The following is a 26,476-nucleotide window of genomic DNA, read 5'->3' as shown; positions in this document are numbered from 1 at the left end:
AGTTTGTTTTTTTAAAAAAATACTGCACTGAAATATGAATTATCCTGATGACTGAGGATGTTGGCACCTCCTTAAATCTGAGTGCAGTGTGGACGTGTGTTTGCATGGTTCAGGGGCCTCAGGGATGGCTGGTGCCAGGACTTGAGGTGACTGGCTATAGTACTGGGTTATACATGGCAGGTCCACCAAGCTCAGCCATCGTCCAGTTGGACCAATGACATCAGAAACAGTACTTCACTTTTTTTTTTCCAATTTGTACTTTCTGTCCAACATCCTTAAAATATTCTTCCTGGGACTTCCCTGGTGGTCCAGTGGTTAAGAATCCACCTGCCAATGCAGGGGACATGGGTTCGATCCCTGGTCCGGGAAGATCCCACATGCCGCAGGGCAACTAAGCCTGTGTGCCACAACTACTGAGCCCACGCTCTAGAGCCTGCGACCCTCAACTACTGAGCCTGCATGCTGCAACTACTGAAGCCCATGTGCCTAGAGCCCGTGCTCCGCAACAAGAGAAGCCACTACAATGAGAAGCCCGAGTACCGCAAGGAAGAGTAGCCCCGGCTCGCCGCAACTAGAGAAAGCTCTCGCGCAGCAATGAAGACCCAGCGCAGCCAAAAAAAAAAAAAAAAAAAAAAATTCTTCCAGAATGCTAAAAGACAGATAAGTGAAAAAGGAAATATTCACATCTGTGATATTTAGATAGTTTTACAATTACAAATCATAGACAAACGACAAAGATAAGTGTATGGAAATGTGTTTGATTGCATCCATTGTTTCCAAAAAAATTCTTACAGTAGTGATATTTTTATTGTTCTTTACTGACATCGGTCTAGCTTATGCTAATTAAATGGTGTCTGCCTTTTAAAGTCCACGGATGACAATACATGAAATGACAGTATGTTCTCCATCTAAGCTTGTTGTTAAGCTTATAACAACTAAAGCTCTCCCATGAAAGGACAAAGGTAATAAATTATGGCAGCACGCGTGTATTCCTGTGTACATCCATCCGTTCATTATCAAATGTTTACTGAGTTGCTGCCATGTGCCAGTGGCAGCACTAAGGTTCTGTAGAGAAAGTGCTAAATGAAAAAGACATAAATCCTACCTTCCTGGGGCTTGCGGTCTGTGTGCCATATGCTAGTCTACACTACGGAATTATGCATGTTTTTAGCAGCATTTCCTACACTTTTATTTAGAAATTTGTAGCAAGAATATTTTACATTAATAGATATCGCTATAAAAAATTTGCATTAAATATTTTATACACACACACACCTACACTGGTGTGGAAGGAACTCTGAAATGTTCAAAATAAGAATTCTGAGAATTCTTGTAAAGAAAGAATATACACACACACACACATATATATAACTTAATCACTTTATTGTATACTTGAAACTAATACAACATTTTTTTTTTTAAAGGGAACGCTATTTATTTATTTTGGCTGTGTTGGGTCTTCGTTTCTGTGCGAGGGCTTTCTCTAGTTGCGGCGAGCGGGGGCCACTCCTCATCGCGGTGTGCGGGCCTCTCACTGTCGCGGCCTCTCCCGTTGCGGAGCACAGGCTCCAGATGCGCAGGCTCAGTAATTGTGGCTCAAGGGCCCAGTTGCTCCGCGGCATGTGGGATCCACCCAGACCAGGGCTCGAACCCGTGTCCCCTGCATTGGCAGGCAGATTCTCAACCACTGCGCCACCAGGGAAGCCCTAATACAACATTTTAAATCAACTGTATTTCAAAAAAAAAAAAAAGAAAGAATTCTGAAAGACATCCATCAACAAACAAATCACAAGAAAGATCATTAAGGAGAGGAAAAACTGAGTAATAGGATCATTGGATTTCAAGGTGGCTGGCCTATGAAATCTTTTTTTCTATGTCTACTCCATTAATTTTTTTAATGTCTGTGATTATATTGCTAGAAAGAGACCAAATTTAAATGACTGATAATGAGCTAGATTTGCTCTGTTTTTCATCTGTAAAAGTATTACTGTAGTGCATTACTCGATGCTTCAGCGGCCTAAAGAAATAAACAAATGTGGCAAAATTGAATACTTCATTTGTTTTCAGAATGTTTTGCAGCCATTTATTGACTTCGGAGAATATAGACCAATGAAAGCCAGTGAAAGATGAAATCCAAGGATACTCCCTCTGCAGATTGATGGAGAAGGACCAGCATCGTGGATTTTCAAGTAAGAGAACAAATTAGTATTTGAAGAAAAAAATGTGTTAGCCCCAAGCTTAGCAACTAGCTGAGACAGATTTCGCTACTTAAGGCACAAAACCCTGGCCATTCAGGCTCTCCGTGAATAAATTATGATCACTCAATGAGATTTAAGAAAATCCAATAAATGAAAGTCACCCTTTTCTTTTTAGCCTCAGTTTCCTCATCTGTATGATTTGTATAAAATTACGGATTTGTATGAGATGATTTCTAAGGCCCTGCTCCTACAAAAAATCCATGATTTGATATTTTTAGTAGACAAAAAACGATAGAACAATTTTTTCTATAAAATAGCTTTAAAATGTATTTTTTCATAATGTTTGTAGAATACAACTTAAACTGCACTTATACTTTCAGGAAAGCTTTCCCTGCTCAAAGAGAAATGCCTATGTGTTCTGGTCCTATGATTCAAAGCTGTGCTCTTTGGATAATTTGTTTTCCAGAATGGAAGGAGGCATCCCCATCATGGACCACCAAAGCTAGTTTCTGAGTGCCTTCTCATCCATGAGTGAACAGATGTCTGATGAGATTCTTAAAAAGTCACAATTTGGGTGTTGTTTTCCAACCACACCTGACAAAGTACTTGTTCAGGAAATTTACTGTTCATTTTAAAAACTATTTTGGCGTTTTGGCTTGGGTTCAAAATAATCTAGTAAAATTATTCAGCTCTTTTTTTTTTTTTCTCTTCTCTCATGTAAAATAAAGATATTTTTAATTTGTGTGGATAAACACAAATCTTAGAAAGTAAAAATTAACTTCCTTTAAAAATGTTTGAACCACTCAGACAATTTAGTGGACATTTTTAATGTTTCCTAGAATTTTTTTGTTAAGCTGAGGGCTGGGACTGGGGTATGATGAGTTTGGCATTAACCGCAGGTGCAAAATTGAAGGAGAGACCAGACAGAGTACGAGACATAATATTGTAATACAACAGTTAAACAGATAAAATTAACACAAAATCCATGGTGAGCAAAAGATCTCAGTTTTCCATAAAGATAGGATGAGTGGGGGCACATCATGCCTCCAACTGGGCGTCCAGGCAGCAACGAAGAGCTTTGCAAACTGATCAGGAACACTAGGTGATCTGACCACAGTTAGGGTGAGGGGTGCACTGTGTCCCGGCTTGGATGTCTCAGCTAGGGTTGGCTTCCCCTTCAGAGGAAGATGCAGGGAACACTGCGGTCATAACAGGAAACAATAAAAATACAAAGTATTATATTAAGATAGTGGGTCCTCTGGTGAGCTGGACCTCCCGGCACTGGGACAAGATGACCATGTCTTGCTGGAGAAGTTTCCATACCCACCTTCCATGCAGAACCTGGGGCACAAGAGCCTGGCTTCAGTTTGTAAAAAATATGCCATGTCTGTGAAGTGCAATAAAGGGAAGTGTAGTAAAACAAGTTTTGCCTGTATAAGTGAGAGTGAGACAGACATCTGAATTCATGGAACTTCATCCTGGTAATATGTTCCACTGTTTCTGGGTGAATAATCTTTAAATGATGAAAATTAAGCTTGTGTCTGTGTGTTATCTCGGGTCTTAACTATATTAGGCCTACGAATTGTTCCATTTCGATCTCCTTTAGATATTAAAAAAAAAAAAAAAAACTAGCTTGAAAAGATCAATTTAATTTACTACTTTGTCACAAAGTCCGAAATCATTTTATGCGGCAATATACCCTTCTCAGTTGGTCAGCAACTTCAATCTCTTCATACCTGTAGAAACTTCACTCTATTGCATCAGTAATTCAGTGCGTAGGATTAAAAACATCACAGAAACATTATACAGACAGTGGTCAAACATATTGGCATCCTATTGGCACTCCAAATCATCCCAATGATCCACATGAAAACAAGGTTTTACACTCGTGCCTGAAGGTCTAATGTCAGTTAAGAAGTCACAATGCCTGCAAAAATGAACTCAATGTAATAAGACAGAAGAACTTGTCCGTAGAGCTTAACATGGAGCCACTTTGAAAGAAAAGGTCAGGCAGGTGAGAGGTGCTTCTGTGCTTAGGAGAGACCGTGCCCATAGGGATGTATAGGAGTGTATAATGACAAATAAATAGACAAATACCAGGCTGTGAAGGGCAATGAGAGAAGAACAAACGTTAAGAAGCCTTATCTCTATCTTGGAGGCAATGGGGGGCCATTGAATGTTTTAATGGAAGGAGCGTCCTGATTAGATTTTGGTATAGAAATACAGCTCTGGAGGCTGACTAGGTTTCGGAGCCAAAGAAGACAATGAGAAAAGTGTTCTAATAATCTGGTTAACATGATGAAACTGTGACCTGAGGATGTGGGAGTGTAAGAAGAAGATGACAGGAAGTATTAGGGAAATATTAAGGAGACAGTGTTGAAAGGTTTGCGATGGATCACATATAGGCTTTCAAGGAGGGTGCAAGATAGAGATGTCTGGGGGATATCATCATCAAAAAAAAGAAAAGAAAAGAAAAAAAGGAACATCACAATTACACAAAATTGTTTTAGAGAATCTAGATAGTATACTAAGAAATCTCAAATAATTGCCTTATATACCAGAGAACAGGAAACACATTAACTCTATTTATGGATGACATTTTATATCCAGAAAAGGAAAACAAAAAACAAAAACCAGAAACTAATAAAAATTACTAGAATGGAGAAAAAGGAACTCTCATACACTGTTGGTGGTACTGTAAATTGGTGCAGCCACTATGGAGAACGGTATGGAGGTTCCTCAAAAAACTAAACATATAGCTACCATATGACTCAGAAATTATACTCCTGGGTATATATCCAACAAACAAACAAACAAACAAATAAAAAACCAAAAACACTAATTTGAAAAGATACATGCACCCCGATGTTCATAGCAGCATTATTTATAATTGCCAAGACATGGAAGCAACTTAAGGGTCCATCAACAGATGAATGAATAAAGGTGATGTGGTATGTATGTATACAATGGAATATTACTCAGCCGTAAAAAAGAATGAAATTTTGCCTTTTGCAACAACTCTGATGGACTTGAAGGGCATTATGCTAAGTGAAATAAGTCAGACAGAGAAAGACAAATACTGTATGATACCACTTATATGTGGAATCTCAAAAATAAAACAAACTAGTGAATACAGAAAAATGAAGTAGACTCACAGATATAGAGAACAAACTAGTTACCAGTGGGGAGAAGGAAGGGGGAAGGGGCAGTATAATGGGTGAGGGATTAAGTAGTACAAACTGTTATGTATAAAATATATAATCCACAAAGATATATTCTACAACCCAGAGAATATAGCCAATAGTTTATAATAACTATAAATGGAGTGTAACCTTTAAAAAATTGTGAATCATTACTTTGTACACCTGTAACTTATATAATATCATACATCAACTGTACCTCAATAAAAACAAATAGGCCCAGAAAAAATAAAATAAAATAAATTACTGGAACATATAATAACATTTGGTAAGGTGGCTGGATACAAGCTAAATATACAAAACCATAGTTTTCTTCTATATTTTCAATAATTAGAAATGAAAATGAGAACAAATTATTCCATTTTTCCAAGCTAACAAGAACTATAGAATATCTAGGAATATGCTTAATAAGAAAGATAAAAGATCTGTACTATAAATCCTATTAAAGAACATAAAACAGGTCAGGTAGGCATTAGCTACAAATATCATTTTCTTGGGTAGGAAAACTTAAAATCATAAAAGTATTAATTCTTCCCAAGTAATATACATATATGATGCACTTTTATTCAGAAGAAAACTTTATTTTGAACTAAATAAAATGGCTTGAGAGGCCAGGTTTAAGGCAGAGACAATCCTGCTCACCGAAATTCCACATTCTACATGCATATCACAATCTGCTCTATTCTTAGGTTGAAACCACATGACTGGCCTGACCAACGGACTGTACTTGAGAATTAATGTGGTTTTTTATTCACTTTTCTTTTGCAAAGACAAATTCAGAAGCTGCACTTTGAAATGGCAGTGCCATGAGTGCCACAAGGAGTACCTGCATCCTCGGTCCTCAATAGGAGGAAAGCTGCACTAACCCACCCCTCCTTGGGAGTTTGCAAGAGACACACCTGTGGTGAGTTAAGCATTAAAATTTCAAGGTTAATTGTTTCTTCTTTGCCTAGCTGAATCTAACTGAAACAATATGGAAAAGTAAATATTTTAGAATAGACTGTAGAATTTTAAGTATCAGAATAGTGATGAAACACTTGACTTAATTTTATTTATTTTAAAATGTACATAAAGCCATTAACATAAAAAGCAGTATTACACTGGCATGACAGAAATCCATAATAGGAGGTCTACATAGAAAGTAAGTGTGTACAGAAACAATGGATGACAAAAGAGCTATTTCAACTCAGGATGGTGACACAGGGGTACTTAATAAATGGTGTTGACATAATTAGCTGTCCATTTAGAAGAAAACAAAACTAAATGTCTACTTATACCATAGTCAAACAAAATCTTTAAAAATACATGAATATTTTGACAATCGTTTGGGAGATATTTGTGTTATTGAAAAACAAAGAGCCATAAATTAAAGAGAAACCTATCTGACCACATTTTTTTTTTTAAATGGTAAAAGATAACAAATAGTCAGAGACAAACAATGTACTGAAAAAACTATTTGCAACATATACAAATAACAAAGGGTATATATCACCAGGATTTTACAAATTGAAAAGAAAAAGACAAAAATCTTTTATGGAGCGTTGAGTCATAGAAAAGGCAATCCAAATGGCCAGTAGACATATGAAAAGAAGCTGAACCCCATTGCCAGAGAAATGCAAATTAAGACAGCTGTGAGAAAGCTTTTTTTTTTTAAACCCCCACCAGTATAGCAAAATTTTTAAAGTTCAACAGGAAATGGTATGGATGGAAGTGCTTGAAAATAGTCATTTTCATAAATTACTGGTAGGAATTTGAATTGCTACAGCCTGTTAGAGTCATTTTTTAAATAAAGATTGCATACTCTTTTTTTCTAGAATAAAGAATATTGAATAAAGAATATTGTGTTCTGTATGTTGGCAAGAAAAAAAAAAAATCAGGACCAATAGGAATATTATCACACTATTAGCAAGAATGAGTTGTATAGCTCTTGACTGGGAGAATGTCCATGATGCTGTATTAAGTGAGAAAACTCAACTACAGTGTAAGGAGTTTGGTATGATCTTTTCCTGAAAAGCTAAGTGGCAACACCATAACCCTCTCTGTGTGTACTGCTAAGTTTATGTAACTTCTCGACCACATCAAGCTAAGGACAGCTACCACCGGCGTTAATGGGTTAACCTCCAAAACAGATCCATGGGTAGAAGAGGAAAGGTACTTCTCTTTAAAAATTACCTCTCTGTACTTTTTTTTCCCACTACTAATAATGAGTATATATTGTTTTTTTAGACTAATAAATAAGATTTGACAAGAAAAAACATTGAGGATACAGAAAGTCCATCAGGTTTGAAGGTCTGGGGACTCAGGGACAAAGGGTACAGTCCCTTATCTGTCATCCTTAGAAACCTCAGGAAGAAGGCCTGAAAGACAGGTTTGACCTGATGGACACGCTGGTGCTCTGGAAACACAGGTGTGTCTCAGTTGAAGCAGAAGGAAGACACTCAAGGTAAATGCCACCAAAATGTGCAGGTATTGGTGTGTATTGATGTTCTGCTAGGTGCCGAGGGCACATCTCCAGGTGAGCTCCAGGCGGGATTCTGAGGATTGGTAAATGGAGGAAATATCATGGTCGCTCTCTGCAACTTTATACTTACCGTAAGTAGGAAGAACTGAGTATTTTTTATGTAATTGAGTAAAATAAGATAACATCAAGTTAAAGTCTAAAAGATTAGCCATTCTGACTATGATGTGATTACTGTGGTTCTTTTAGGTACATCTGACACTTTGTCCCCTGAGGGACTCGTAGTGGGGCAGCCCGACCTTACCGAAAGAACCAGGGATACCGATAACCGTGGATTCACCCTTACTAGCTGTTCACCACTCTAAGCTCAGTCTTCTCATCTGTAAAAACCTTCAGACCTTGTATGTATTAGAAATAACAGTTACAATATTCCTAATAAATGGTAAGTTCTCAGTTTACACTGGTGTTCTTTTTGTAAGAGTTATTTTCTTGGTAGTTAAATTTTTTGGGGGAGCACAAATTAAAGGAATGGAAATTATAAATTATTTTATATTTCTTTAGCTTTCAAAATAAAGAAAAGCTGCTTATTTCATAGGTTATTAGTTATAAAATACCTACATTAATACATTTGAAATTACTGAGCTCTTCCCACATCACCTTGTTTTAATGTTAATGATGATGATGGTGATAATATCAACAATAATTTTGATAAAAGAATTCTAGCCATCAGATAGGTGTAGCCTACTATTGTTATATATTTAACTTAATCACACAGTGAATAGAGTATATTGATATCTGGAATTATTACAACATCCTATGAAAAGGTGATAGAAGTTTGAGGGAGGAAAAACAAAGATACGGCCCTTGCAGGTAAGGATTTAAAGATCTCAGGTCGAAGAAAGACTTGTCTGGTTTGTTTTCTATAAACCCAACACAAATATAGTAAAGCAAGGAGCCCCTGTGAATTGACATCCAGTAAAATAATTTCTGAGATGATTTTTAGGAAATCTTAACTTGCTATGAAACGACAAATAATTTTTCCAACTTTACTAATCATTTTTAAGGTCTAAATATGTGAATAAATGCAAAATACATCTTCAGTGATGCTGTCACTTTATCCAACAGTGTCAATTTGCTGCAATATGCCAAGATCAGATTTACTTATGTTGTAAACTAGAACAGTTAAACCCCAGAAGTATCCACATTCCTATCAAGTGTCTCCTCACATCCCGAGTGTTAATGAGCTCAATTAGAACCTGGCGTGTCTTGAGCCATGGCTCCCCAGAATATGTGAAAGGGATACAGGCATGAAACAAAGGGTTGCAAAGCAGAGCTTAACAGCAGCTCAGTTTAAAGCAAAGGTAGTTAGTCCTATCTCTGGCTTTGTTTTACTCTCATGAAGAGCTCCAGGGGCATCTTGGAGTAAAGGCCCTCTCTTGTTCCTGCTTCAGGCTTTCCTGAGTGTTGGAAAGATAGGAAGTTAAGACAACTGTGGCTCACAAAGAAGTTTTGAGCTGATAGCGGCAGGTCAGCACTTCCCCAAGTGTGTTCCAGAAAACTGGCTTATGGGAGGTTATTCTGAAGTTTAAAACAACAGCGACAACAGCAACAATAACAATTTAATGCCCATTATGTCGTGGAAGTCTAGTTTAAAGACAGGTATGCAGGGTTTTTGTTGGATTTGGGTATTTTTCTTTTTTATTCTTTCTTCCTTCCTTCCTCCTTCCTCCCTCTTCTCACCTTTCCTCTCTCTCTCTCCTCTTTCTTTCTGTAATGTTTTCTCAGAGTTATTATTATTTTTTTGGATCTCCATGACGTGAATTGTATGTTGGGGAGAGCAAGTAGACTTTAAAGTAGTCCTGAAGTTTTTGAATCATTAAAGTCTTTTCCCTTAAGACATTTCACAAAACAGGCAAACCTTGGATGTACTTTGGGGATCATGGCAGTCGTTGCTTAATTCCCATCCTGGAAGAGAAATGTCACAAGGGTAAAATGTCACCAATTTGCCGTTGCCGATTTAGAATGTTATAAAAGCAGACCTGACCAAGGATTGTGCTTGTCGGTGCCTTATCCATGGAGAAAGGGTTTGGTAAGCAAATTAATAAAGTGAACTAGAGTTTTCCATACTGCGTTCTGAGATATTAATAGGTATTCCATGAAAAAAGGATTTCATGGGCAAATAAGTTCAGGAATCCCTGTGTGCATCTATCCTGGGAGACCAATGATGCATCTCTACACAGCAAGGGCACAGGAGAGACCCCAGGAACCCATCTGACTGTTCACCCCAGGATTCCCTGAGAGCAGTGAGCAATCGAGCCATCCCTGAACCCCTCTTTCCTTCTTTCCAGAAAAATAATCTGCTATAATCTGGGAAGTGCTGTTATAAATAAAGCCGAGTATTCTCTCTATAACCATCATATGAAAATTGTTGAGCCATCACAGGCTCAAAATGGAAAGGAGAGGAAGGAAGGGACAGAGGAGGGAAGGAGTCGGGGTGGGGAGGAGAAGTGAGAAATCCGACTGCTCATCCCTGGTCTCTTATGTCAGGGACTTGGCGTGTCTTTCAAGGGGGTATGAACCCTTCCTTGTAGTCCAGTGTGGAGACCCTCAGGCCTTCACTGCTCCTCTGCCCTGGAGGCCCCAACCCACTTCCAGATCCAGGTGTGCAACCGCACAGGTGAAATAAACAGGTCACCCAGCAGTTTCAAGCATTAATCACTTGCTTATATATTCAGTTGTCAATCGTGCACCATTCTGATCTCTCTATCAGAGGAAACTTCCTCTACCTGGAGATGTTTTATCAGCTTACTGTATCCATTTAAGAGAAAAGGCAGTTTTGAGGAGGCTGGCTTATGATTCAGGTCTTTGCTTGTTCAGATTGGTCTTTGTAGGTCCTGTTAGCCCACGTTTATCAAGCTGGTCACCTCCCACCACCCGCATGTTGGGTGACATTTTGGATCCTGATTGAGAATGTCTGAAGATTGTCAAGGTGCAATAACTCATGTCCAGGTTTCCCATAATATGTTAGTAACAGTGAAAAAACCTGTCAGAATTTAACTGAGTCCTTGCAAATACACACAAACTCTTGCTCTGTAGTGGAAGATTAGCTCTCTTGACAGTGATTTTTGGAAGTCTCTGTGCTTCCCAAAGTTTAACTTAGGCACCAGAGTGAAACTTTAAGCATCTCTACTATTTGTATTTCCCAATAAAGACTGGCAACTGAACATAACATTGTAAATGAATTATACGCCAATAAATTTTTTTTTAAAAAGGGAGTGGAATTCTGACACATGCTACAACATGGCTGAAACTTGAAGACATGCTAACTGAAATAAGCAGACACAAAAGGACAAATACTATGATTCCACTTATATGAGGTACCTAAAATAGGGAAATTCATAGAGACAAAAAGTAAATAGTGGTTGCCAGGGTCTGGGGGTGCAGGAGGAATGGGGACCTTTTGTTTAATCGATACAGAGTTTAAGGTTAAGAAGAGGAAAAAGTTCTAGAGAAGGATGGAGGTGATGGTTACACAACAATGTGAATATGCTTAATGTCACCAAATTACACACTTAAAAATGAATAAAATGGTAGATGTGTTATGTATATTTTGCTACCATAAAAATAAATAAATGTATTTTTAAGTGGATTGACATAAAAAAAAAAAAAAAAAAAAAGAGCGGCAACTGATTGCCCTATTCAACTAAGTACTTTAGGCAAGTAATTCAGATGTGCTCCTTGCAAGCAGGTAGCACTGCACTGGTGACCAGCATGCCTGCAAATTAGCCACTTACACTTTACAAATAGACAAACATACAGCAGCCGCAGCTCTCCAAATCATGATTGTATAAAACCTGTTGTTCTCACCCAGCCTCTTTACAGTTTTAAATGATTAACATCAACCTGCTTATCCCTCCGCCATCCGTTTAATAACTCAGCCTGTGCAGCGGCCGTGGATAAAGTGATCTTCATCGTGGAGATCAAAGAATTAATCAAGCAAAACAGTAAAGAATGATTTTCAGAAATCTTTTGAGAGAGATAAATAACTCAAAGTGATGAATTATTGAATCTTTAGGGTATATTTATTTATCAGGCAGACAAAATTTACCATTTTAAACCTCATTCCATTTTTCTTTCATATTAGCTGGTTGTCTTCAAGGTGACATATAACCACCCAAACTGAATGTGCAATCAACTTGTGCCTTAATATGAGAAAACTTGATAAATCTATTCTATTATGTTTAAAAACAAACCCTCTTAGTGTTAAATCTGAAAAAAAGCACAAATGATCTATAACGAATAGGGAAAAATCTGGCTCCATCCTGACCCAAAGTATTCTAAATAGCTTTATTATTGAATCATATACCAATAGAGGAAGCATTTAGACCCTTTGGCTTCAAACTCCTACTGAAAGGAAGGACTCTTCTTTTCAACATTCCTAAGAGATGTTCTTCCAACCACTTACTGACTATTGTGTTACTAAGAGCTCTACTGAGCAGACCATTGTTGAATTGAGCTCATGCCTTGTTCACTATAACTTGACCTGTTGGAGGGGCCAAGCTCAGTCTCTACAATGGCCAAGACTGTTCTCTAATGTCTCTTTCATAGGAAAAACTTTCAAATACTTTAATGCCCCAGCTAGGTCTTCTACCTCTTCATGTAATTATCTCTAGTATCTTCAACTATTACTCATGTTGTGTTGTCAAAGACCTTTGCCATTTGCCAGTCCCCCCTGGGATTTTCCTCTTCATTTTTTTTTTTTTTTTCTTAAATGCGGCTTCCCAAACTGGATACACTACTCCAGGTGTAAAATGACCAGCACAGAGCATTAAAAAGAAAACAGTCAAGGAATTCACAGAATACCTCTCACTTGTCTTTTTCTTGATACTGTACTGGAAGCAAAGATTAACCTGGAGAGTAAGGATAAATCCATGGCTCCAAAAAAAACAGTTGACAGCAGGCTTATAATGTGTGCCTGTGACATCAGTCTGGGCCAGAGGGTTAAGTTTCCCAGAAACAGAAGGAAAGTAAACATAAATGGAGGCCTCTCTTTCTGGGTCTAATTGAGACATATTTTCTTTAACTCAACCATTAATATCCAAATTCCATGCCACCGTAGCCCATTTGCACATATAAACAGATTCTCTGTGAACGACTCCAGGCAAGCACTATATGCCTCAAGATGAAAACAAAAAAGCTGCAAAACATAGCAAGTTCACTCTCTTCTGAAAGCCTGGTTAGATACCATATTCATTAATGAGTCAACATGATGGAATCAGGACTTGTGAATGTGAGAATAACAAGCATATTTCAAGGAGTGGGGGGATGCGTTGATTATCCACCAGGTTCAACTACTGTGGCTAGTGGAATTCCCAGTGTCATTTTTTGATGAAAGAAGGTATACTGTTGAATAACGGGTTGATTTTGGCTTCAAATGGTTGGCCAGCTGTTAGATCTTCCCACACAAATTTCTGAGATTGTATGGTCTTGTTAATCATTTTTACCTGAACTATCGCAGGAGAACACAATTAGGAAATTTTGAGAGTGATCATACCTCTTTAAGAAATGTATCCTTCATCTAAATTAATCTTCAGAACCACACAGGGCTCCATCTTTTTTTTTTTTTTGAATTTTATCTTATTTATTTTTTATACAGCAGGTTCTTATTAGTGATCTATTTTATACATATTAGTGTATATATGTCAATCCCAATCTCCCAATTCATCCCACCACCAACCCAGCCCCCCTCCGCCACCTTCCCCCCTTGGTGTCCATACGTTTGTTCTCTACATCTGTGTCTCAGGGCTCCATCTTAAAGTAATATTTCGTTGGCAGTTTGATGCCCAAATCCCCAGATACGTGAAAATAGGCATTTTATTTTTTATTCACGGAAACAAAATGGGATTGGAATAATTGCCCGAATTCTTTTCTCCAAATTGCAAATTTTTTGAGTTTTTTTTTAAACAAAAGTGTTTTGTTTACCTAATGAATCACTGAAACACTTTGTATATTTGTTTGGAGGTTGTGTAGCGCTGGCCAGATACTAAGTCATAAAACGCTTCAGCTGCTTCCTCACTGAGCCCTTTCCAAGGAGGTTGGCTCCATCACCAACCCTCTCCCTGAGACCCATTTTCAGAAGGACCTCATGAAAATGTGGCTAAAGCTTGGTTCACATGGAGGCTTCAGTATATCAACCTAGTACAAATGCCTTGTAAGTGAAAAGTACATAGCATTTCTCACCAAAAACAGGCTTTCCTGCCTGAGACCTGTACCCAGATCCTTGCTTTAAATGTCTCTTGGGGTGAAGAAATTCTAACCTAACAGAGAAAAAAAAAAAAAATAAAAACAACTGGGTGAAGGATTTAGGAATCACATTCTTTACCTGCTAAGAGATAAGGAACAAACTGACTATTTTTCATTATATATGTGAAAATATATATCCACATATATAATATATCCAAATTTATATCATCAATTTGAAGCTCGAACTTAACAAATATTATCCCTGCTTCCCTTCTTCAAATCTGAAAGCATATTTATGTGAAAGTCCCATTTGCAGCAAAATCCTTGGGACAAATGTTGCCATTGCCCCAGTCACTATAAGACAAACGTTATGGCTCAGTGGACGCCCCATGATGTGCGTGTAGGGCCACGTTTTCACATTAAAAAAAAAAAGGTTCATGCACGCACACACACACGCACACACACACACCAGCCCTGCCTTTCACTCTAGTCTATGTAGACCCTTCAGCCTGCCAGGCAAGCGGAGGCCCTACCCACTCCCCAATCAAGCAACGACTCCCCCATCTGACTAGGAGAGGCCACGGGCCTTGCTCACTTACACTTGTCTGTCAGCTGGGTTGACAGCATGGGAGGGGGCCTCCCCCACCTTTCCCTGCCCATCAGCTCTGCTGACAGGTGCAGGCAGGCAAGGCACTCCCCCCCTCCACCCCATTCATGCCCATCAGCACATCTGATGGACACAGGCGGGTGGGGGAGTCTCCAGAGCCTCTCAACCATGGGGGCAGGCGCATCTCTACCCTGGGTGGGCGCGGGCTGGAGCCGTCTTACAGTCTTGTTGACGGGTGAGGGCCGCCCGGGTTCCAGCTGCTCTGGCATCTGACAGGAAGTTACTGTTCACCCACACTGATTCACAGTCATGCCTCTGGCTGACCGTGGATCCTGCCTGGGTCATCTTGGATGGGCATTTAGACAGGCGTACAAAAGCACGAGGGGTCAGAGGCTGGAGAGAGCAGAGAGCTAGGGAGGGAGAAGGGTGCCTGCCTGGTGGGAAACTGGATGGGTCACAGTAGAGCATCCAAGACAGGAAATGGGGCCAACGTACTTCAGTTGGGTTGGTCACTGACCAAACACTTGGATTGGAAAAGGAAAATCCTCACTGGATTGAAGGACACAATGGTTTTCCTTATATATTTTTGATAGCAAAGACATCTTAGAGATTCAGAGGCCACACAGGGACTAAATGCATGGCGGGGTCACCCCTGCTCATTCAAGTAAGCATTTATTGAACACGTACTACGTGCCTGGCCCTGAACGATCCTTCACACTCCATCGTGGAGCCCGCACATGCCCTGAGACACTGGTGTCTTCTCGTGAAGACCCTGGAAGGACCAGCCAGAAAGACTCATGATGGGCCACCAGGCTTCTCCTGCTGCCCGAGGTGTGAGTCTCTTTGATGATCTGTTTTTACACGGTAATAAGGCCATATAGAAATTTAATAGACTCATTCATAATTTATGACATTAAACAAGAAACGGCTTTATTTTATTAGTCTTTAAAACCAGTGTGGTTGCTTATACTAGTCTGGGCTACAGGCACAGTTTGACTACAGTCGACTGATTCAAAGACTGGAAATATCCCTAAATACCAAGTTTCAAAAAAAAGGAAAAAAACCAACAAAATGAAACCCCAAGTCAAACAAAAAAATCATGTTTTTATAGGCTAAAGAACCCATTTCTTTTAGTAAGTTTCCTTTCAACATCTCACTTCAATTTTCCTACTTTAACCTCAGATTTCAATTAATTGGACAAGGAACTTTCAAGGCAAGGGTTCAGTGAAGAAAATATTTTTAACACACACAGAGATGCCTCAGCCTTAACCCAGCAGGAAAATGATGCTCTCACAACCCCAGGAGAGTCTGTAACTAAGGCAGGATGAGAAAGAGCGGCAGAGGGGATGCCCAGGGTGGTGGCCTTCTGCAAAGTCGGTCCACACGAGCAAGTTCAGTGTGATTTCTACATGTGACAACTTTCCCTTCAAAATATCCAAGTGCTTTGAGTCTTTCCTTTGCTGAATTCCAGAGCGGCCTGGCTGGACGCATAGGTCTCCACTCAGAGGAGGGCAGCTCAGACTCCAGCCAAAGTCAACATCTTAGCCGGTCACTGTGACTACCTGTCACCCAGCGCGTCTGCAGCCTGCAGTGCCCACCTCGGCTCCTGTGTTCTCCGCATTGACCCCGCCACGCACTGAGCAGAACTCCAGGGGAGTCTCAGACACAAAGTCATCCCAGAGCCCATTTATTTTTTAGTTGAAAATAACAGAGCCCTTTCTGGGGAGCTGCCTGCACAGAATGTGCTTGCCAAGAAGCTTTTCTGAAGAAATGCGCCTGGCGTGGATGTTGATGGCCACTCAGCAGAAATAGATGCAGTTTGCTGAGGCTACAGACATCTAGATCGAGAAGAGAATCCATGAGTGACAATGTGTAACTTTCAGAATATTCAGCTCAAAAATATACCAGTTGGGTATAAAGAGGTTAAAAACTATGGACCCAAACTTTGTGCTATGAAAGCACCCTTGGTGTTTGCTCCACACACGGGAGTGAACAGAAAGCCAGAATGTTCAGCTGTTGAACATAAGTGTTTTCTTCTTTTTCTTGTGTTACTGACTTAGATAAGACAGGGATGAACTACACGGGGTTAGATGGGGCTTGTTGAGGGCTGGGAGCGGGTTGCCGGCTGCATGCAGCCCAGCCCCTCCTCTGGGCAAGCTCTACCTTTGAACGCATGTGTTCTTCCTTGAAGGATAAATGTCACTTTAAGGGTTGAAATATAGAACCAGTTATCAATTATTTACATCTGTGGTCTAAGTTATTTCATCAGATTCATTTAATCATATTGTAGCTCATTGAGCCAGACAAGAGTTTTGCAAAATCATTTGATTTTGCCCCTACCTCAGGGGAGAAAAAGCACATTTTCTACCCTGATATTTGAGATGAGAAAAATGAGACTCAAAAAGGGAAAGTTTCTGCACGAAATTGCATAGCTATACACGGGAACAGGGAGAAAAATCAGGTCTCTGCCTCCGGTGCATCTGACAGAGGAAGAGTGGATGGCAGACAGCGAGGGGTCATGCAGAAGCTGGGCAGGCCTGGTGGGGACCCCGAGGCTGGAGGAGAGGCTGGGGAGACACGCCCCATGTCTTTAAACAATTAATAGTTCCAACTTAAACACAGAACACTATGGTTACTTTAAAAAAAAGAAATAGGAGAGAGAAAGACTTTTCAGGGTCTATTTCTAAAAGTTAACTCAATTTTTAAATTCCTATTGTTAGATTTCTTAGATTTCTATGTAGGGTTGACAGTTGTAAGCTTCTCAGTATGCAGAATGAATTTTAGCCATCCCAGGTATGCTGCCACCTAAAATTTTTACTTTTAAAATCTTCATAAAACATTGTGATTCCATCCGGTAAGACTGCTTTGGAAATGGGCAACATTTCTGAATTGAATCCAAACCATCATTTATCTTCAAATAACACAACCTATAAATGTCCTTCTACTTTTGTTGTGAGTCTAAGGTTTCCATCCATTCTCCTTGTGGACTGTTGGAATTTTCAATTTACATCAAAATGGCCTGAGATCCGTAGCGCTGGCTGTCTTGCTCACATCAAAGCTCTGTTTCAGTTCAATCCTGGCTGGGTTAAGTCTTTCATACTCTATTTAATAGTCAATTTTTGCAAAAAAGATAAAGGAAGCTTATAGTCATATGGTTTAAGTGTCTCTAAATGAAAATTGAAAGTAGATTCATAAGAACCTCCACTGATAACTCTTTCATGGAGCCAGTTGGCAGAAGATAGTAATAGATTTGCTGCTGTGGAAGCTCCCAGTGAGGAATTACCAAAATTTAGAGACCACTGTATATAAGGATCCCTAAATTCAGACGTGTGCCCAGCTCTGAATAACTGACATGATCCCAGTTCTTCCCATGAGGTGCATATAAAAATAAAAGGTAGGACCCAGGGTGCATTTGGGGAAACACACCATTCTGTGGAGTGTCAGTACATTCTTACATTAGAAAGTGTTCTGTTGTCAAAGAAGATTGAGAAAAGGGTAGCTTAACAAAGCCCCTTAGAGGGACTTACTACAGGAATTCTCGCCTCAGCACCTTGGCCCCTGCTGTGAATCTCCAGGAGGGAAATATTTGCATGTTGCATTTCCCAAACGTATTTAGCCACGGATTCTCTGTGTCCCAGAATGTCTCATGAGTTCTAGAGTTTGTGCCTTGATAAAAGGCTGTGTTTCATTTTATTCCAGGTTTAAAGGAACCTGGCTCAATATATGAAGAGAGAAAGAAAACACTCTTACTGAACAACTACTAGTTCTATAAACCCAACAAGATGTCGATTATGAAATGTACCATTTGCACAGAGACTCTTCTTATTTTTCTGGAGTCACCCAGTCCTCTGGAAGGACAGCACTTATTAAAAGTCACAGGTAGCACAAGCAGATTTACATGAATTGAAATGATATCCAAATACCAATTTATGTCTGGCCATGTTTTGTCAAATTTCAATGCATACCTGTAACAAAATAAGGCATATGAGTTTGGAGTGAATAAGATTTTAGCAAGAAAGGCATGAATTCCAATATAAACATTTAAAATATTAATAAAACATCTTGGACGTTGAGGAATTCCTACCACAGTGAAGTTTTCTTTGGAGCGAAGGCCCAGCCGGATTCCTGTCCCCCTGGCTGCCACGCTGGCCTGCGACATGCAGCAGAAGACAGGCCCCAGGGGTGAGACTGGTGCCACCAGCTCCGGGTCTCCTGCTCCCTCATTCTGACTCCCGTGCGTCCATTGCCCACAAACCTCCAACCGTGCAGTCTCAGAACAGAAGGCTCTGTCTTTGTGAAGCCTGCCTAGGTCTCCCCAAGCACCGGGCTCTCACCACCCGAGACAATGTCTGCAAATCGCTACCGCCTTGCTGGAGACGCAGGGTGTCACCCACACGTTTGGCCAGGGTGTTGGTGGGGGGCACGTGGCAGCTTTGCTAAAGCTTCCAGGTCACGGTCAATATTCAACTCACACCCCCAGCCTTTCTCCTCAGCTCCTGGCAGGACTGTTTTTCTTTCTCCATGACCTCTGAGTGCCATTCATACAAGGCTGGGGGAGGCCCCAGCCCTGGACCATCCAGCTTCCCCCAGGCTCTCCACAGCCACACGCAGGCTTGCTGAGGGCTGCCAGGCTGCAGCCACGGAGAAGAATCCCTCTGACTTGGGGGACCTGCCAAAGCAGACACACCACTGTGGTTCCACCTGGATCAAAGCTCAAGGACGCGCACACTTCGGGGGAAGCAGCGGGCCCTGAACGGCGGGAGCCGCCCTCCTTCCCGCTGGACCCCGGGTGGAGGTGTCGAGATTCTGGTGTGCTGTTCTGAAAGCAGGCCTCAAACACCACATTTAAATGGCAGAATTTAATCTGCCAGGTGCCCTGCGAGAGAGTGTGATCTTCCACGGCAGCGCGGACGCCCACGTCCTGACCCCGCGGCCGGCCCTGGGGAGGCTGGCCTTCGGGGTAACCCACCCTCAGCACCAGCTCCTCCCAGCTGCCTTTCTTGGGACTCCCAGTAACACAAAAGCTTCAGCAAAGGGTGGTTCTGATCCAGCCTCTTTCTTAGAGGGAAGGGGCTTTGACTTCATCAGGGGTTGGGAGAGCTCCGGGGTTATGAGCTACCCTGACCCACGTCATCACCACTAGAGATTCTCACACTAAGTGAAGTAAGTCAGATAAAGATAAATATCATGGGGCTTCCCTGGTGGCGCAGTGGTTGAGAATCTGCCTACCAATGCAGGGGACACGGGTTCGAGCCCTGGTCTGGGAGGATCCCACATGCCGCGGAGCAACTAGGCCCGTGAGCCACAATTACTGAGCCTGCGCGTCTGGAGAGGCCGCGATAATGAGAGGCCCCGCGCACCGCGATGAAGAGTGGCCCCCACTTGCCACAACTAGAGAAAGCCCTCGCACAGAAACGAAGACCCAACACAGCCATAAATAAATAAAATAGTGTTTAAAAAAAAAAAAAAAAAGATAAATATCATATGATCTCACTTTTACATGAGTCTAAAAAAAAATGATACAAATGGACTTATTTCCAAAACAGAAACAGACCCACAGACTTAGAAAACAAATATGATCACCAAAGGGGAAAGGGGGTGGGGGGAGAGATAAATTAGGAGGTTAGGATTAACATAGACACACTACTGTACTCTATATAAAATAGATCACCAGCAAGGACCTACTGTAGAGCACAGGGAACTATACCCAGTATTTTGTAATAATCTATAAGGGAAAAGAATCTGAAAACAAATAGATACATATAATACCTGTATAACTAAATCACTGTGTTGTACACCTGAAACTAACACATTATAAATCAACTATACTTCAATAAAAAAAAAAAAAAAAGTCACTGCTGTTTGTTCACAGAGGACGAAGGATTGAAAGGAATTATAGCCATATTTGGGAAAGTGGGCTGACAGACAAGGTCCTCCAACTCAGCCTACTCAGGTCTGACGGTGTGTTAAAGCCGGGGCATTTCTTCGTACTTATGAGCTAATGTCCCTGGAAAGTTTACCTCTGGGACGTGACCTGAGGTAAAGGACCGCAGAGTTTCAGGATTTGAGTTTAGGACACTTTGCCCCAGTCACAGCTGGGCTCTGGCCGCCACATCCCCTGTTACAATGATGCCCAGAGGAGGGAACAGTGAAGGAAATCCAACTCTGTGCTGGAGGCCCCAAAAGAGCATCCCACTCTGGAAAATCCTTTATGGATTTCCGACATTCAGGAAAGCTCCCGAGCACAGGAACCAGAGAGGAGACAATCTCCCAGCTTCCCTCGCTCCGGATAGGGCATCCTGAGATGATTCTTCTCTTCCCCTCAGGACCTGCCACCTTCACACCCCTGCAAACAAAAGCACCGCCAGTGACACCCGGCATCCCCCTAAAATAAAACTGGGACTGTAGCCACCATTCTTGGACTGACTTTATTTACTGAGCTCTGAGTTTCAGCAACATTATTCTTTAGTCCTTGAGGAAGTAATTCACTCTCACCCTTAAAACGCTGTTAAGTAGTCGATAATCCATTATTACAGTAAGCCGTTCACTCTCACAGTAATTATCTAATAACCCCTTATAAAAGACCGTGGCTTCCTAATCTGTTTATAATTATCATTTCAATGATCCCACACATTAATGTCTGACCTTCAGCAACTCTGACCTGATCTTAATTAACTCTAATATCAAATCATCGCTACACAAGAAACTAGCCATGACCAAATGAATGAACCCCAGGTACAGTTAATTTCTGGAGCAATTATCTTTTCATGTAGGGAGATTTAAATGATTATCTGCACAATTTCACACAGTTTTATGTAATTCTGCGACATTATAAATTCTGTTTTAAATCATATTTCAAAGGCAGGGCTCCAGAGTCTGGTTTGTCTAGCGTTCTCAAGCTACAACATCACACACTATCCCTGTGTAATACAAGATGCTTTTTGTGTGATTGTTTTCAATTATCAACAAACAGCAAAAATGTAGTTTGCAAAGTGACACGTTACAGTTAAACGAATAACTATACAGGTAGGTAATCTAGGAGCAAATACCATCCAGGTAAAATTGTTAAAGGAAATATCCCATTATGCAGAAATACTGAAAGTAATTGATAATTTAACAGATGCTGTAAAATACTAGAAAATTTAAAGTGTATGTCAATATGCATAGTGTGTTTATGAAGTGCCATAGATTAGAAAACACTTATCAGCAAAACCTGGAGGACATGCAGCTAAGGGAAATATTTGCAGCTAGAGTTGAACTTTATTTCAAACCCTGAGATGCACATGGGTATTTCTGTGTTAGTAAACATCTAACTTCCCCTGTGAAGTTATCTGTATAGCTTCCCGACCCAGAATTCATTTTCACAGATGTCCAATTGACTCTTAGGGGTAAACAGACACATGGGCAATATTGCGGAAATGTTCTGGGTGTAAACAAGGCCTTGTAAAGAGATGCAGTTAGGCAATGTTTGCTTAGCATTGTCTCTGGTGTCAAGAATTAGGGCTAAATCAATCAAAGGGCGAATTTCAACCAGAATTGTCACCATTTCCTGCTCTTGACACAGTTTATCAGGCACATTAAGCCTTCCTGGTCGAAGTTCTTACAACACCTAGCACTTCAGCCCAGATACCAAGACGTTTGTCCCAGCCATCCGTCACAGCAAGCAGCCTGGTTCAGGCGATTGATTTGCAAGTCATTTGGGTGGAGGAAGGTGGGTGCTTTCTTAGAGTTTCCCCGGTGAGCTGCTGTGACAGACCGCCCCACATCGCCAGGAGGGACATTCACTTCCTGACTGCATGTTTCTGCTCCTCCGCAGAGATATTATTTGCAGAAATGGAAAGAGGTGGACCTACGTCTTATATCAAAGCGCTTAACAGAGGCAGGGTAAGGAGACGGTTTCTTTATAAATAACAAATTACTTGAGTGGTCTAAGTTGATAAATATTTTAAGTAGCCGTGTCCTGTAGGTCCGTTGAAATTAAAACATGCATCCAAAGACAAAAGGTGACGGCATGAAGGATACATTTCCGGTTGCTGACACAAGCTTCAGCGGAGCTTCACGGGGATAACGGGAGGAAACCACGGGCGCCTCTGATTCTTCGTGGCTGCTCCACACCATCACCCTGGAGACCAGGGCTGACGGCCCCCGGTCCAGGACTCTTCTGAGACCCAAATGGGTTCAAGCCCAGTAGTGGCCTTGGACAATGACCCTACCAGCACCTCCACCCAAGTTCGACTCTGAGACGCCTGTCATCGTGGCAATGGCATCTATTGCCTTTAAAATTAAAATATTTTAAATGCATTGAGATAGCAAGTATTGCAAGGGATGAAATCATTAAATAATTTCAAATCTTTAAATGGTTCTTGCTCTGCTCTCTCTCCCCAGTGTAAGGAACTGTGTCATTTATGCAAAGATCATCACATTCTCCACTCCCTTCTCATCCTTTGGAAACTGCTTGAGGTCTTTGGTGTCTGAGCCTCTTTTTTGCTGCTGAGTTAAAAGTTTAAGGGCCTTTACACCAGTTACTTCTCTCCTTCAAAGAAAACCCTTGGGCCTACACTCTCTTTTTTTTAATCATTGAAGTTCCTAGAGGTAACTACACAGTTATACATAGGATTTGACATTTGGTTTTAATTTATTACTTTAACTATTTGATTTAATAAAAGCTTCTGTGATGGTGAAGACAGTCACTTCCTAACGTGAAGACCCCGGTCCCACTCACTGACCTTCTGTAAGGCCCAGAGGCAGCCAGGCGAAGGCTCCTCACCCGTGAGGGGGGCCCCTGCTGCCACGTCCACATCTAGGTTTAGGGACACCATGGCAGCAGGACTTGCTCTGGGTGTGGCCCTGACCCTCCTGTCCTGGCTGGTCCGGGACAAATCTGCCGCCACCCCAGCAGCAATGTCACATGTCTTGGAGGCTGCTTCCTTAGGGGAGCTTTTGACCCGAGGAAGTGGGTGATGCACAAGAGGCACTTTGCTTCATGTCTGGTACAGAGTAAGATGAGGGCATCAGTGAGCTGCATGGAGGGCCAGTGCACACCTGGGGCAGGCAGTTTCTGCCCACGGGTGTGAACAAAGGCAGCATCTCTGGGCCCTGGAACTAGCGTCTAGTCTGGCTAGGCACAGACCACCTGAGAAGAAGACCCTCCCTCCCCAAGGTCACAGCCGGAGCTCCTTGCATTGGCCACCCTGCCCCCGGCAGTGGTCAGAGGCCCTGGCAGTGTGAGGGCCCATTGTGTGCAACCAGGACCCCCTCCCGGGGGACTCCCTTCTGGTCCATACTAACCTCTGATGTGGCTTTTGCTTTCATTTTTTTGTTCATATTTTTATTTTGGCATCACTGAATTTGCATGTGTAAGCACTGCTCAGTAACCCTCAGTGAAAAATGTCTCTATTTCGTAAAACAAACAGCAATAAAATCTCCAACTATGATTGTAGAATTGTGTTTTTCTTTCTTTAGTTTTGCTGTTCCTGAAATTTCCGGCTATGTTATTAGGTATATACTAATAAAACTAGCAGATTAAAATATCAGTAAGTGTTTAGATGATTCAAATGATTAGATTATTTACAAAATTGGTAGAATAAACATATTAAACTCAAGAACAACAGGATACACATGCTTTTCTAATACACGCAAAATGTTTACCATTTTATAGAACTGAGATAATTAAAAGTACATATTCGACCATGGCAGAATTAAGCTATAGATTAACGTAAAAGATAAATAGAAAATCTTCAAATGTTTGAAAAGTGAACAACACATTTCTAAATATCCCATGAGTCAAAAAAATTAAAATAGAAACTAGAAAAATTTTAACTAAATATTAATAAATAAACATAAACTTGAAGACTACAGCTAAAGCGGTGATTAGAAATTCAGATCCTTAAGTGCACAAAGTAAAGAAAGGTAACTAAAAATTAATGACTTACATCTAGATCAAGAAGCTGGTATTGCTGGATTGTAAGTTAAGTTTGCCTTAACTTTTGAAGAAACTGCCAAACTTTTAAAAATTAATTGTACATTTAACATTTCCATCAGAGATGTGTGAAGTTTCCAGTTTCTCCACATCTTACAGTATTCAATATTGTCAGTCTCTTTGACTAAATCCATTTTAGTGGGAGAGTAGTGTTTTTTTTTTTTTAATTGTGGTTTCAATTTGGACTTTTCTAATGACTAATAATGGTGAATATCTTCTCGTGCTTATTACTTATTTGTTCATCTTTTTGGGTAAAATTTCTTTTCACAACCTTTGTCTTTTTTTTTCATTGAGATATTTTATCATTGAGTTGCAAGAGTTTTAAAATATATTCTGAATAAAAGTTCTTTATTGGATATTATTTTTATACTATTTCCTGTCTATGGCTTGTCTTTCAACTATTAATGGCATCATTTGAAATCAACAAGCTTTTTTAATCTTTACTAAAGTCTAACTTGTCTATTTTCTTTCTTTTATTGTGCTTTTGTTGCCATAATAAAATCTTTTTCCCTAATCCAGGGTCACAAGGATTACTTCCTATGTTGTCTTACAGAAGTTTTATAATTTGAACTCTTAAATTTAGGTCTAAGATCCATTTTGAGCTCATTTTTATGTATGGTGTGAAGTAAGGTTCTAAGTCCTAAGTTTTGTTTTGTTTTTCTTTGTTTCAGGTTTCTTGTTTATTTGTTTTTGATATTGATTTCCAATTGTCCCAATACTATTTATTGAAAAGTCTATACTTTACTCATTGAATTGCCTTGGTTTGTTTGTTGAAAATCAATTGACCATACGGAAAGTTTACTTCTGGCTTCTCAATTCTATTCCATTGATCACTATATCCTCTCCTATGTTCAAGGCCACATTGCCTTATTACTACAACTTTCTAGACAGTTTTGAAATCAGATAATCTAGTCCTCCAGTTTTTTGTTTTTTTTTTTAATTTTAAGAAATTTGGCCAGTCCTTGAGCTTCTACATAAAATTTGTAATGAGATTATCAATTTTTACAAAAAAAGGCATACTGGCATTTTGATAGGGATTGTGTTGAATCTGTAGACTGATCTGAAGAGAACTGACAATTTAAGATTGGGTATTTGCTTAGGTAAACATGCAATATCTCTCCACTTATTTATGTTCTGTGATCTCTCTCACAACATTTTGTAGTTTTCAGTGTATTAGCTTTTATTTCTTTTGTTATAGTATTTCCACACACTTTATTCCTTTTCATGCTACTGTAATAGGAATTATTTCCTAAATTTAATTTTCAGTTTTTATGTCACTAACATACAGATATGAAATCGATTTTAAAAATATTGAAATTGTATCTTGAGATATTTTAAAACGTATTAGTTTGGTTTTGTGTATGTACTCCTTAGGATCTTCTATAAAGTGGATCATGTCGGGCTTCCCTGGTGGCGCAGTGGTTGAGAATCTGCCTGCTAATGCAGGGGACACGGGTTCGAGCCCTGGTCTGGGAAGATCCCACATGCCGCGGAGCAACTAGGCCCGTGTGCTGCAATTACTGAGCCTGTGTATCTGGAGCCTGTGCTCCGCAACAAGAAAGGCCACGATAGTGAGAGGCCCGCGCACTGTGATGAAGAGTGGCCCCCGCTTGCCACAACTAGAGAAAGCCCTCACACAGAAACGAAGACCCAACACAGCCAAAAATAAATAAATTAATTAAAGGTATCCTTTAAAAAAAAAAAAAAAAAGGGAGAGGGGGCAAGATGGCGGAAGAGTAAGACGCGGAGATCACCTTCCTTCCCACAGATACAGCAGAAATACATCTACAC

The sequence above is a fragment of the Balaenoptera ricei genome, chromosome 3 (assembly GCF_028023285.1).
Source record: "Balaenoptera ricei isolate mBalRic1 chromosome 3, mBalRic1.hap2, whole genome shotgun sequence".
Taxonomy (NCBI): domain Eukaryota; kingdom Metazoa; phylum Chordata; class Mammalia; order Artiodactyla; family Balaenopteridae; genus Balaenoptera; species Balaenoptera ricei.
This window is presented reverse-complemented; position numbering follows the sequence as displayed.